Here is a 13,018-nt window from a genome sequence, read left to right as displayed (position 1 = left end):
CCTAGGTGTCCCTCAATTGATGAGTGGATAATGAAAATGTGGTTCATTTATACGATGGAGTTTTACTCAGCAGTAAAGAAAGATGAAATCATGAAATTTGCACGTGAATGGATGGAACTAGAAAGTGTTATACTAAGTGAGGTAACACAGACTCAGAAAAAAATTCGACATATGTTCTCCTTCATATGTGGATCCTAGAACCAAACCCTGATGAGTGAGTATGTATCCATACATAACTACAGGAACCAGGATAATGGAAAGGAAACAGGGAGGTAAAGGTAAAGAAAGAACCTGAAAGAGAAGAACACTAGAAAACAGGCCTTAATTAGCGAGATACAGATAAAAATTGAGTTAGTTTAAGGGAGGGGGGAGGGAAGGGAATACATGGAACCTAGGGGATAAGGGCAAAGAAGGGGCTCAAGAGAGGTAGGACCATAGGAGAAGGGTATTATTAAGGGAGAAATGGGGGGAATGGGGGCACCTTAAGTGGGTAAACTATGGTGGAGGGGTGAGACAATGTGAGAGATAAATAATGCCTAGCTAGTTTTGAAAACCAGAGGGAACCATATTACTCCTACACCCTACTGACAAATTATACATAGCAGATCAAGAAATACTTGTCTAGATAAGGTATATCTGAGAACAATTGGTCTTTGCCCGAGATTTATCTACATGACACACAGTAATTAAAAGTACCAGACTAACCTTCTTGGGTGTTTAACAGACATACTTTGACGCCTATACTAATTTGGTCAGAGGGACGTGAAGGACAGTTTTTGCTCCTTGCCCTCCTAGGTCAAGTAGTTCCAGGGGACTATGAACATCTCTCAAAATGTCCTGTAATTGTGGTGGGTCACCTGTCCTCTTGATCAAGGAGGCCGAGGAGTCCCCAGAAGTGGAGTTGAACCAGTGTCCAGTCTCCAAAAGGAAGGTCAACACAGAGGAATCACTTCCTCCATGCTTCCAAGTGAAACCAACCATGATTGAGCAGGTCCTTTGACTTATCTTCATGTAGACGGAACTGGTAAAAGAAAGGACCAGGGGCTCCTCCCAAGCCCATGTGACCCCTGAGGAACAGATCTTCAAATAACCTTAAGAGTTAAAATAAATTGGTTTATCTGTGCTAACTCTATGGCCTTAAACATCCAAAAGGAAAGTATAACCAAATATTAAAGGGGTCAATATAATTTCTCAAGAGTCCATTTGAATAGCTAAAGGCTGCATAACACACAACAATGCCAGATAGGAGATACCTTCTTTTTAGTTGTTGGCCAAGGTGTCCAGAGGGACTCCCAAATAGTAACCCAGCATAGAACTGGGAAATGAACAGCAGACCCTAATCTTATCTAAAGGAGTATTGACATAGACAACTGATTACCACTAGATGAAGAACAGCTGACCCTCCTAAAACAAAGACCTCTAGGCTGACTAGATTCACCAGAAGGGCAAGTAATGGGGATTGGCTGGGGGTGCCGACAACACAGCAGACAGTAGCAGGGATATCAGAGTTTAAGGGCTCTAGTGTGGGGAGGGAGGCTATGGGAGGGTGCCATCTGGGAAGTGGGTGTATAGTCCAATAAGATGGCTTGGGATGTTCTGTGTGATGTATACACACATAAAAAAATCAACAAATTTTTTAAAATGTATTGTATTTGAAGAGGAAGCTAATCAGTTACATTCAGATTAGAGATGCATGTGCCAACATCCCAGTGTTAGTAGCAAAAACATTGAGTCTGTCTATAAGGAACAATATATTCTAAAATGAAACAGAGATCTTTTTTAAAGGTTAAAATCTCATTCAATTTTATGTCTTACAGGCCTTATACCGAGTTCAGTATTGTATAACCGTATTAACTCAACTGTGAACCTAGAAACTTTATAACCACTTTTGAAAGAGATGTGTCTTTGCTCTGAAATGTGTTACTGAATATGTCAAATCTGTAATGAAATGCTTCTTCTAATCATGTAGTTATTGAAAAATAAAGAAATAATGATTAAAAAATAATAATTTGTAGATGTGAAAAACATTACCACTGAAATCTATGTGATGACTTTATATCCATGCTCAGATGCCAGGGAGCTCAGAAAGTAACCGACTATCACAAGTAATAATCAGATATATAGAAATTAGAAATGCATGTGCAATCATTCTGTGTGTCACCAGCACAGGGAGGGTTGCCTGTGCTGTTTTTAAACACAGAGCCCCTGGGAGCAGAGGACACATTCTAGTTCCAAGCTGCTGAAGACAGGCTCCACCCAGCCGCCTTGCAGCAGCAGCCTACTCCTGGCTCTACAAAGGCCTGTCCCAAGGGGAGTTGTGGGTTGAGGAGAGTTTCAGACAGTAAGGAGGAAGATCAGTCCAGGTCTGAACTTGAACAAAGATTAATGCTGACAGCACAGTTATGAGACTGTCAGAATTGAGAAAGACAGCTAAGACACTTCAGGCCAGATCCAAACTCTGCAGGACAAAGGACATGCAAGGTGGGATGAACTTTACAAAATCACAGAGGGCAGAATTGGTCTTTGAGGAGTTGCTAGTCTTTTGTTTAAGAGTTTGGTAAATATCTTGGTAGAGAAGTGGATGAAACCCAGGGTTCTCACAGCAGGAGCAGGTCATCTCTTCCCCCCAAACTGGCCCTGATCAGGAATATCTGACTGCTTAGTCACCTCACCTACTAGCCTGCCAGCTTGCCAACCTGCCAGTCCATCCTTCCTACTCACTCTCAAGGTAACTGTAATAATTCAACTGTAAACCTAAAAATTTACAGCCAGTTCTGAAAGATGCATCTTAGTTCAGAAAATTGTTACTGAATATGTCAGTGCTGTTGTAGTGAAATGCTTCTTTTGAATATGTGGTTATTAAATAAATAATTAACAAAAAAACCCATTTGTACAAATTTATTCCTTATGGTAGCATTTAATACATACATACTTTCTCTAATTATCAAATCAGGGTGCTTAATATTAGTATCTCCTTAAACATTTTAAGGAACATTTGATTAATATGTAATAATTATATGTATTTATGAGTATAATTTCACATTTCCATGTATATGTAATGTGTATTGGTCAAATCAGAGTAATTTTTTGTGCATATGTGTGTACGATGTGTTATGTTTGCATGTTTTTATGTGGCTGAGGCCATGTGCATGCCATATCTCATGGTAGTGGTCAGAGGATAGTCTTGGGTGTCAGTCCTTGCCTTCTACCTTGAGACAGGGCCGGTCTCTCTCTCTCTTTCTCTCTCTAATTTTTTTATTGTATCATTTATTTACTTGTTTATTGTACCACAGTGCACATGTGGACGTCAGAGGACGTCAGTTTCTCTCCTTCCTTCACATGGTCCCTGGGGCTTGAACTCAGATCTCTAGGCTTGGCAGCAAGTGTCTTTACCCTCTGAGCTATCTCATCAGCTCAAGACTGGGTCTCTCAAATGTTCACAACCGAGTACCCTAGGCTAGCTGGTCTGCAAGCTTCGGGACATTCTGCTGTCTACACGTCCTTCTTGTAGGAATGCTGGGATGACATATGCATTCCACAGCGTCTGGTTTTACACAGGTTCCGGGGATGCAAGCTTCAGTCTCAGGTTTGCACAGTAAGTGCTTTATCCACCAGGCTATCTCCCCAGCTGTAATTGGCATTTATATTTCTTTATCACTACTTTATATTTGGAGCTTTTCTCTTCTCAGTATTTATAAAATATGTATTAGGTTGTAGATAATAGTTCCCTAGTGGGTTATAGAACTCACTGGAATTTATTACTTCCATCCATACTTTGAGTACCCATTGTCTAACCTCACAGTACTCCCTGCCCCCATGCTTCCTTAGGAAAAAGATTCTTTTTGAGAAAGTCTCACTTTGTTGTCTAGGCTAGACTCAAATCTCCTTGCTCAAGTGATCATCCTACCTCAATCTCTGAGTACCTGGGACCTCACATGCTGTGCCCAGCTAAGAAATTTTTAGGAAATACTCTTGCTACATTTATTTTTGGAAGAAGATGGTATAGAATCAGTATAATCTCATCCTGGAATGTTTAGTAGAATTTGTTGATGAATCTTCATGTCTATAGTACTTTCTGTTTTGAAAAGGGAGAGTTGATTTTCCTTTTTTCTTAAAAATGCATATTTTTATTGTTTTGTGCATTTCATATAATAGATCTTAATCAAATTCAGACCCCCTCTCCCATATGCTCTCCCCCATAACCCCCCCACTAGATTTCATGCATTCTGTTGTATATGTTAAGTCATATCTAGTCAAGCATTTGTTCATCCACTGGAGTCTAGTCAACCTATCTGAATTTTCTCCCTTAAAGATCTACTCTCCTTCACTCTGCAGTAATCAATTACCAATAGTTCCTCCACTAAGGTTGGGGCCTGCAGTCCATTTCCCCAGTTCTATGGTGACAGCATGCACAAGACCCATGCTGACTCAATCAGAGTTGGTTTTTCTTTAAGGGAGTGATACCTGATCAATTGACCAGGCTCCGGGAGATGGACTCACACCAAGGGACATTTAGAAACACAAAGTTGACTTGCTAGGCCTAACAAAAATGACAGAATGCATGAAATCCAGTGTGTGTGTCTGGGTGCTATGGAGGAATGCAGATAGAGGAGGGGCATAAATATGATAAAGATATATTTATGAAATTTACAAAAATTCAATAGAAATTAAAAAGAAATGGCTATAATGTGCATGTAAAATTCAGTTTGAATAAAGAATTCTGTTTGTCTAGGTAAAAAACATATCAATTCAAGTTCTTTAATAGATTAAAGCCTATTCAGATTGTTCTTGTGTGAGTTTTGGCAAATTCTTTCTTTCAAGGAATTGATCTACTATAGTTTTTATCTTGAATTTTCCTCAATATCTCATGTGTTGAAGACTTAATTCCCAGCAATTGGAGCTAATGAGAGACTTTTTTGTTTTTGTTTGGTTTGGTTTTGATTTTTTTTTAGACAGGGTCTCCCCTGGAACTCAATATGTAGACCACCAGGTTAGCCTTGATCTCACAGAGATTCACCTGCCTCTGCCCCATGAGTGCTGGGATTACAGGCTTGAGCCACTACAATCTATTGGGAAGCTAATAGGAAACTTTAGGTGATATGGCCTATTGGTAGGAATTGAGATCATTTGAGGGCGTATCATTGAAGGGAAATTGATATCCTGGCTCTTCCTTCTCTCACTTTTTGCTTTTCAGCCCAGAAGTAAGCAGTTCTGTCTCACTAGTTTGGCCCTACCACTGGAGAGCCGCCTCTCCACAGTATTAAAGTGATGGGGCCAAGCAACCATGGGATGAACTGTCTGAAACTGCAAGCCAAAATAAGTAAGTTGATTATCCTGTGTATTTTGTTACAGTGACACAAAGCTTGCTAACATATGGTTCATTCTTTTAGGTTATCAAGTGTGTGGGCATAGGGTTGTTAATAGCACTAATTTTTGGACTTTTCATGTCTATGGTATCTGTAGAGGCATTCATTCTTTCATTTATGATATTAGTAATTTGCATCTTCTCTCTTATTTCTCTTTACATTTAATTTTTTGATTTATTTATTTTATTTTATGTGTATGGGTGTTATGTCTGCATGTCTGTAAGTGCACTTGTGTTGTGCAGTGCCTGAGGAGGATGGAATAGGGCATTGGATTCCCTGGAACTGAAGTTAAGCACAGTTGTTATCTGCCATGTGGGTGCTGGGATTCAAACCTAGGTTCTCTGCAAGAACAGCTAGTGCTCTTAACTGCTGAGCCATCTCACCAGCCCCTCTTTTTTGAATTTTAAAAATTTATTTATTTATGTGTATGAGTGCTTTGCCTGCATGTATATATGTGCACCCATGCATGCAATGCCTGTGGAGGCAAGAACAGGGCATTGGGTCTCCTTGAACTAGAGTTACAGATGGTTTTCTGCCGTATTGGAGTTTGGGGAACCAAACCCAGGTCCTCTGTAAGAGCAGCCAGTGCTCTTAACTGCTGAGCCATCTCTCTAAGTCTCTCTCTTCTTTCTTAGTTAGCCTGGCTGAATGCTTTTTAAAATTTTAATTGTGTATGTATAGATCTCATAGAACAACACTCAAGAGTCAGTTCTTTCCTGACACCTTGTGAGAACCAGGGATTGAATTCAGGCTGTCAGTTCTGTGTAGGTGCCTCTACCTACAGCCATTTTACCTGCCCATTGCTGGAGGCTTTTAATTTTTTTTGTTTAAACGAGCTCAATATTGATTTTGTTTTCAGTTTCATTGATTTGTGCTCTATGTCTTTTATTCTGTTTGCCTTGGATTTAATTTTTTCTTTTAGTTTTCTAAAGTGGGAGCTTTGGTGATTGATTTTTAAATCTTCTTTTCTGATGTTTACAACTAACACTATAAATTTCCTTTAAAACACTACTTTGTTGTGTCCCATCATTTTGATGTTTTATTTTCACTTTCAATTGTTAAGATATTTTAAAATGTCTTTATCCCTGACAACATTCCTTGGAATGAAGTCTTCTCTTTAAAAAAATTATCACTTTTAATTTATGTATATGAGTGTATTGCCTAAGTACACCCATGTCATACCAATGTTTGCAGAGGTCAGAAGAGGGCATTGGTTATTAGCCACCATGTGGGTGCTGGGAATTGAACCCCTGTCTTCTGGAAGAGCAGCCAGTGCTCTTAACCACTGAGCCATCTCCAACCCCAAAGTCTGTTCTTTCTGAAATTGACATAGTGACTTTTGCTTCCTTGGTGTTCGAATGATCCATCATTCTCCATCCATCGATCTTAAATCTATACATATCTTTACTTTCCAGTGCTGGAGATTGAACTCAGTTCCTTGCACAAAGTGGACAATCACTCTACCACTGAGCTACATCTCCAGAATATGCATACCTTTATATGTAAAGTGGTTTTTTGTAAATAACATGTACTCTGTCAAACTCTATCTTTAAAAAAAAAAAACAACTATTTTGTGGGTATGTGAGTATGTGAGAGTAAGAGAGACAGAATGTGAGTGAGTGAGTGAGTGTGTGTGTGTGTGTGTGTGTGTATAGGTGTTTATGCATGCTATAGCACATGGGTGGAAGTCAGAGGACAAATTTGTGGAGTTGATTCTCTCCTTCCACCTTTATGGGGGTTCCAGGAATCAAACTCATGTCATAAGGCTTATAGAGCAAGTGTTTTTACTTGCTGAGCCATGTCGCTGGCTCAATCTCTTTTGATTGGTGCATTTATACCATCAACATTTAAGGTAATTATTAATGTTGTCTCTATCAGTTTTGAAGAATAAACTTTGGGGTGCAGATTTCTTTTTTTATATTTTATTTATTTTTATTTCATGTGTGTGTATTGCCTGCATGTAGGTAAAGTGCACCCATGTCATGCAATGGCTGTGAAGGACAGAAGAGTCTTATCGGATCCCCTCGAACTGGAGTTACAGACAGTTGTTAGCTGTCATGTTGGTGCTGGGATTCAAATCTGGGTCTTCTGCAAGAACAGCCAGTGTTCTTAACCACTGAGCCATCTCTCCAGCCCCATGGGGGTGCAGATTTCTATTTTGATTTCCCAAATCTTTAAATATTTCATGCCTCTCTCTTCTTGTTTGCATGATTTTTTTTCAGGAAAAATCGGGTGTGATTCTTACTTTTGCTCCTTTGTAAGGCGCACCCCTCTTTCCGTGGCTTCTGTGTTTTTAAAATGTTATTATGTGTGTGTGTCTTTGTGTATGTCTGTGCATATGATGTGTGTATGTGCATGTGGACATGCACATGATTCAGTGTACATGTGGAAGTCAGAGGACAACTCTCAGGAGTCGGTTCTCTGCTTTTACTTTGGGCTCTAGGGATTGAATTTAGGTCATTGAGTGTGGGTGGCAAGTACCCTTACCTGTTGAGCCATCTAGCCTCCTTTTGGGTTTCTGTTTGTATATTTGTTTTTTAAATTGTACCTCAGGTTGGCCTTGAACTCTTGAGTCTCCTGCCTTTACCTCCAGAGTAATACCATTCCTGATTTATATTTTATCTTTGATTTTTCTGTAGTTTGAATATATGACCAAATATAGTGTATCTCTCCTCTCTTCCCCTCCCCTCCCCCCCTCCTCCCCTTCCCTTCTCTCTCTCCTTCTCCTTCTCCCTCCCTCCCTCCATCTCCCTCTCTTTCTTTTCCTCCTCTTTCCCCCCCATTTATCCTGCTTAGTGTTTTCTGAACTTCTTGGACTTGTAGACTTGTATCTGACATTAATTAGGAGAAATTCTCAGTCTTTATTAATGTAAATACTTCTTCTTTTCTCTATTTCTTCCTAGTGTCTTTAAATTTTTCTTTGCTTTTTCAGGTTTTGAGGTTTCTGCTGAAAAATCCCCCAGCTTAGGAGAATCTTTGCTTGTCTGTGTCCTCTATTAATAAGTCCATCAAAAGCAGTCTCTGCCTCCCAGCACTGGGATTACCCATGTGTACCACCACACCCAGCTTTTTTACATGGATTCTGGGGATTGAATTTAGAGCCTCATACTTACATGGCAAGGACCTTACCAGCTGAGCCATCTTTCAGACACCACTCTCTTGTCTTTGCTCGCCTTGTCTCTCTGTTTTTTTTCATTTTGTCTGTTTTTCCCATTATATCTTATATTAATTATAGTTGTTTTAAACCCCTGGTCTGATAATCCCAACATTTCTGCCACATCTGAGTATAGTTCTTATGCTTGTCCTCCCTCTCTAGCCATGTTTTGTTTTTGTTTTTGCCTTTCAGTATATTATGCCCTGTAATCTTTTCTTGGTAGCTGGACACCATGTACTAGGTAAAAGAAACAACTATAAATAGGCCTTTTGTAATATGATAAGGTGTTGGAGAGGGAGAGAAGAATTCTGTAGTCCTATGATTGTCACAATCTTTTAGCAAGCTTGTTCCTCTGTTCTGCTAACTTCACAAGTACTATTTAATGTTTTTATCTCTGTTTCCAGGGGACAAGATGGGTAAAATGAGCTGGGATTGGGTATTGCTTTCTCCCAGCCCAGTTAGGCTCTGATCTGACCCTAGCAGGTTTTATTCTAGAAAAATAATTTCTCTTGGGAACAGACCTTGTTAAGAACAGAATCCTGGCTTATTTCAAAATTATTCTTTTATCCCTCTCCCTGCACTAGAGAGTTCTTCTCTGATGCTGACTGTAACTCTCATAGTTTGAGCTCTTGGAGATAAAACTCACCAAAGGATAGGGCTGCTCTGTGACTGGGCCCCCTTGGAGTTTTTAACTCTTCAGAGATATTCACATTAAGTAGTTCATCAGTTACACCTCATTTTTCTACCCCAACACTTACCCTTGCAGAGGCTTCTGCTTGTGAGTTTCTACTGAGGTAATTTGTGATTTTCTGATTTTACTTGATTCTCCAAATTTACTTGTGACCTTTTAGGGATCTAAGAAGAGTTATTGAATTTTCAGTTTGTTTAATATTTTACTTTCTAGTTAAGACTGCATAGCTTTTTATATTTTGGAATAGAAACCATGCATACACCCTCGTTCGCCTTTTTTTTTTTTTTCTTTAAAGATAGGGTCTTGCCAGATAGCCCTGGCTGGAACTTGCTGTGTAAACCAGGTAGGCCTTGAATTTGCAGCAGTCCTGACTTGATTCTGTCTCCTCAGTGCTGGAATTACAGGTTGTATGCCCCTAGGCCAGGCCTTTTTGTTTTCATAGCACTCTTTTTTATCTTTGTGTAGATAATTTATGCCAATCAGAATGATCCCAAGCACTCCTCTTTCCATGTCTTTATCCTATTTATTACCTATTTGAAGTCCTAGAACATTAGAGTCTGTCTGATGTTTGAAATTGTAAGTGTGCTGTTGAAGTTGGAACTATGATTTTGTTGTTTCCCTTCATTTTCATTGTGCTATTGGAATGTATTTGTTAAAACTCTTGGAATTCGCTGGGTGTGGTGGCCCACGCCTGTAGTCCCAATATTTGGGAGGCTGAGGCAGGTGGATCTCTGTGAGTTCCAGGCCAGCCTGCTCTATATAGCCAGTTCCAGGTCAGCTGGGGCTACAGGGAGACCCTGTTTAAAAAAAAAAAAAAAACTCTTGGAATTCAAGGCAACCCGCTGGAACTAACAGGAAATAAAAAGGGAGAAATTTTATAAGAATACTAGGGTATCTTGTCGCTGTTAGAGGTGCCAGTTATAGCTCTATCTCTCAGGCTAGGGTAGAGGGTCTATGTAGAGGCTCTATAATCAGTTCATCTTCAGTCCAGGAGCTCACTCCATTGGTTAGATGGTTAGATGATTGGTTAGATGGAAGGATTTCCTTTGAACATGACATTTATCTTATAATAAAAATGTGTAGACTGGGAATGTGGTAGAGCATTTGCCTTGCATGTGCAAGACCCTGTTTTTGATCCCCAGCACTTGTAGGAGGAATAGAAATGAAAATGTGTATATGATGTATATATGGGGCAAGTATAGGCTGTTCTAGAAATCTTTTGGCAAAAATAATGCAATAGATATATCCGAAAATTTAAGGTATGGAATTGAGCTTATGTGGTAATTATGGTGCAATCATGAACAATCAGTCTGTTTATGATTCTGTGTTAATAGTCTCTAGAGAAACCGAATGAATAAGAAGGATCAGTCGGCAGATTGTGGGCAATATAACTTCATAATGCATGAGCCAGTTCCTTACAAAAATCTCATGATGTGTATATGTGTGTGGACATTATGGGGAGGGCAATCTGGTTTACTAAGCAGAATGGAAATGCTAATCTGTTTTGAAAGCACTCTCACAGACACAGGGAGAAACAGTCTTTAATCAGATACCTGAATATCTCTTGACCCAGTCAAACTGCCATGTAAATTTAACCATCCTTAGGATTTAATATTTCAGTAGTTCCTGGTCCTATATTATATTTATAAATTTATTTAAATGGTCTTGAGTTATATATATTATTTCAAACATGAGACCTAAACATACTATTTTCTTTAGTGCTGATCTCAGAGTAGTTTCTGTAGTAAGGATTTTGATGTCTATGTATATTTGATACACCTGTTATAATTGCGTTTTCCAGTATGTGTTAGTCTACTCTGTCTTTTGTTTAGTGTGTATACTAGTTGAAAGCAATCACTGGTTCTTTATGGCTCTTGACTGAGAATTTGATGGTTGTAAATGGTGCCAGATTGATATCCTAGAAACTGAAGCCCCGTGAGACCATGGGGAGCAACAATGTCAGCTTCCCAGGTCTGTTCTCGTCATGTGTTTTGGTTTTTATCTACAGGAATAAAGCTCTTCTCAGACATTATCACATTTCTCTTTCTTCCTACTACTGTGAGTGAAGGTGTTCTTATTTAAAAGCATGTCATTTTAGGATCAAATTTAGCCTTCAGAGTTACTTTTTTCTTCTTCTTTCTTTGTTTCTTTGTTCTGACTGGAATTGATTATTTCAGACCAAGTGTCCTGATGGATGATTAATTATATAAACAACCAGTCCAATGGTTGGTTTCATATTAACCCTCTGACTTTCTGCTCTAATTATTTCACACAAATTCCTTTTTGATGATGAAGAATAATAGCTACTATTTATTGATAACTGTGTATCAGATCTCTGCAAGGTACTCCATGTAAAGTGTAGTTTCCATATAAAGTATAAAGAAATTGACATTCAGAGAGTTTAGTAACTTGCCGAAAGTAGCACCAGCTTTTTAAATTCTAGAACATGAATTAAAGTCTACATTGACCAGATTCTCATTGCAGGTTTCTTCCCACCACACTACACTGACTAATCAGTAAAATGTTCATTTGGCTTAAACATCCAACTAGTATATTGCATGCTGGTGATGGTTTAAAATTTCAGTACCGCTTTTGCCAGATAATGTAGTGCTGTGTTTATACTCTTGAATCATATTTTTTCTGTTTTTCAAAGTAAGTAGTCAAACTAATACAAACTATACAGAGATGAGTGATTGTAGGTAGAAAGAACAAAATCTTGATTAAATATGATTTAAATTTCAACATGCAACCCATTAATTTATGTTCACATTCATAAATTTTGGAATTATAAATACATTGAAATTTTAGCAGTCATTGTACAACTCTTGAGATATTTTATATGGAAAATTTCCTAAATGAAAGTACTTTGGAAAAGCATCTTTTAATTATTTCACTTTGTCTCACAAGGAGGTAGTGAATATATATGTATGCTGTGCCATAAATGGTGTCATATGCCAGAGATACAAAGATAAAAAGACAAGGACATCCCAATCCTGAGAAACCCTAAGAGCCTAGAAGGGGAAGACAGATGGCTAAACAGCAATCATGAGTGGGTTAATAAGTACTGTAATATAGTATATATTGGCAAAGAAACTTTATGGGAGAAATGATGTGTGGAGTAAGAATGAGGTGTCAGTGGCAGGGGCAGAGTGTTGGAGAGTATTCAAGGTTTGTAACGTGAAAGTCTCTCTCTCTTTTTTCTCCCTCCCACCCCCCCTTCTTTCTCATATAGTATGGGGATTGAACCCAGGCACTGTTTAAAACTATATTTGACTGATATTTAGATAGAATTCGTGTAACATAAAGTTAATCCTTTAAGCAGCATTCTGTGGTTTTCATTATAATCATTGTTGTGTAACCATCACCATTGTCTAATTCACCCCAGAAAGAATCTCTGTACTTATTAATAGTCACTTCCCGTTTCCTTCTCTCCCGCCCCTGGCAGTCTTCTTCTACTTTTTGTCTTTCTGCATTTGCCCATTCTGAACCTTTTATAGTAATACAGTCACAAAAACATTAGTGTTAGGCTGTTTTTCACTTAAGAATGAATCTCTGTACTTATTAATAGTCACTTCCCGTTTCCTTCTCTCCCGCCCCTGGCAGTCTTCTTCTACTTTTTGTCTTTCTGCATTTGCCCATTCTGAACCTTTTATAGTAATACAGTCACAAAAACATTAGTGTTAGGCTGTTTTTCACTTAGCATATTTTCTTCATTTTCATTTTATTTATTTATTTATTTATTTATTTATTTAATTTTGGTCTTTTTGAGACAGGGTCTCCCTGTAGCCCCAGCTGTCCTGGAACTCA

General features: G+C 38.6%; 1 protein-coding gene across 4 annotated transcripts in view; it reads left to right on the top strand.

The window, feature by feature from the left end:
- Positions 1-13,018, top strand: part of Zfyve9 (zinc finger FYVE-type containing 9) — a 287,358-nt gene that overhangs the window by 63,838 nt on the left and 210,502 nt on the right. Inside the window, exon 1 of one of the 4 annotated variants that reach the window (XM_029561267.1) lies at positions 5,302-5,320. The exons of the other annotated variants lie outside the window; for them this stretch is intronic. The gene's annotated coding sequence lies outside the window, so the exon portion shown is untranslated. Of the gene's footprint in view, positions 1-5,301; positions 5,321-13,018 lie in introns of those variants that run through there. 4 annotated transcript variants of the gene reach the window in all.

The sequence above is a fragment of the Nannospalax galili genome, unplaced genomic scaffold (assembly GCF_000622305.1).
Source record: "Nannospalax galili isolate Female #2095 unplaced genomic scaffold, S.galili_v1.0 scaffold713, whole genome shotgun sequence".
Taxonomy (NCBI): domain Eukaryota; kingdom Metazoa; phylum Chordata; class Mammalia; order Rodentia; family Spalacidae; genus Nannospalax; species Nannospalax galili.
This window is presented reverse-complemented; position numbering and strand designations above follow the sequence as displayed.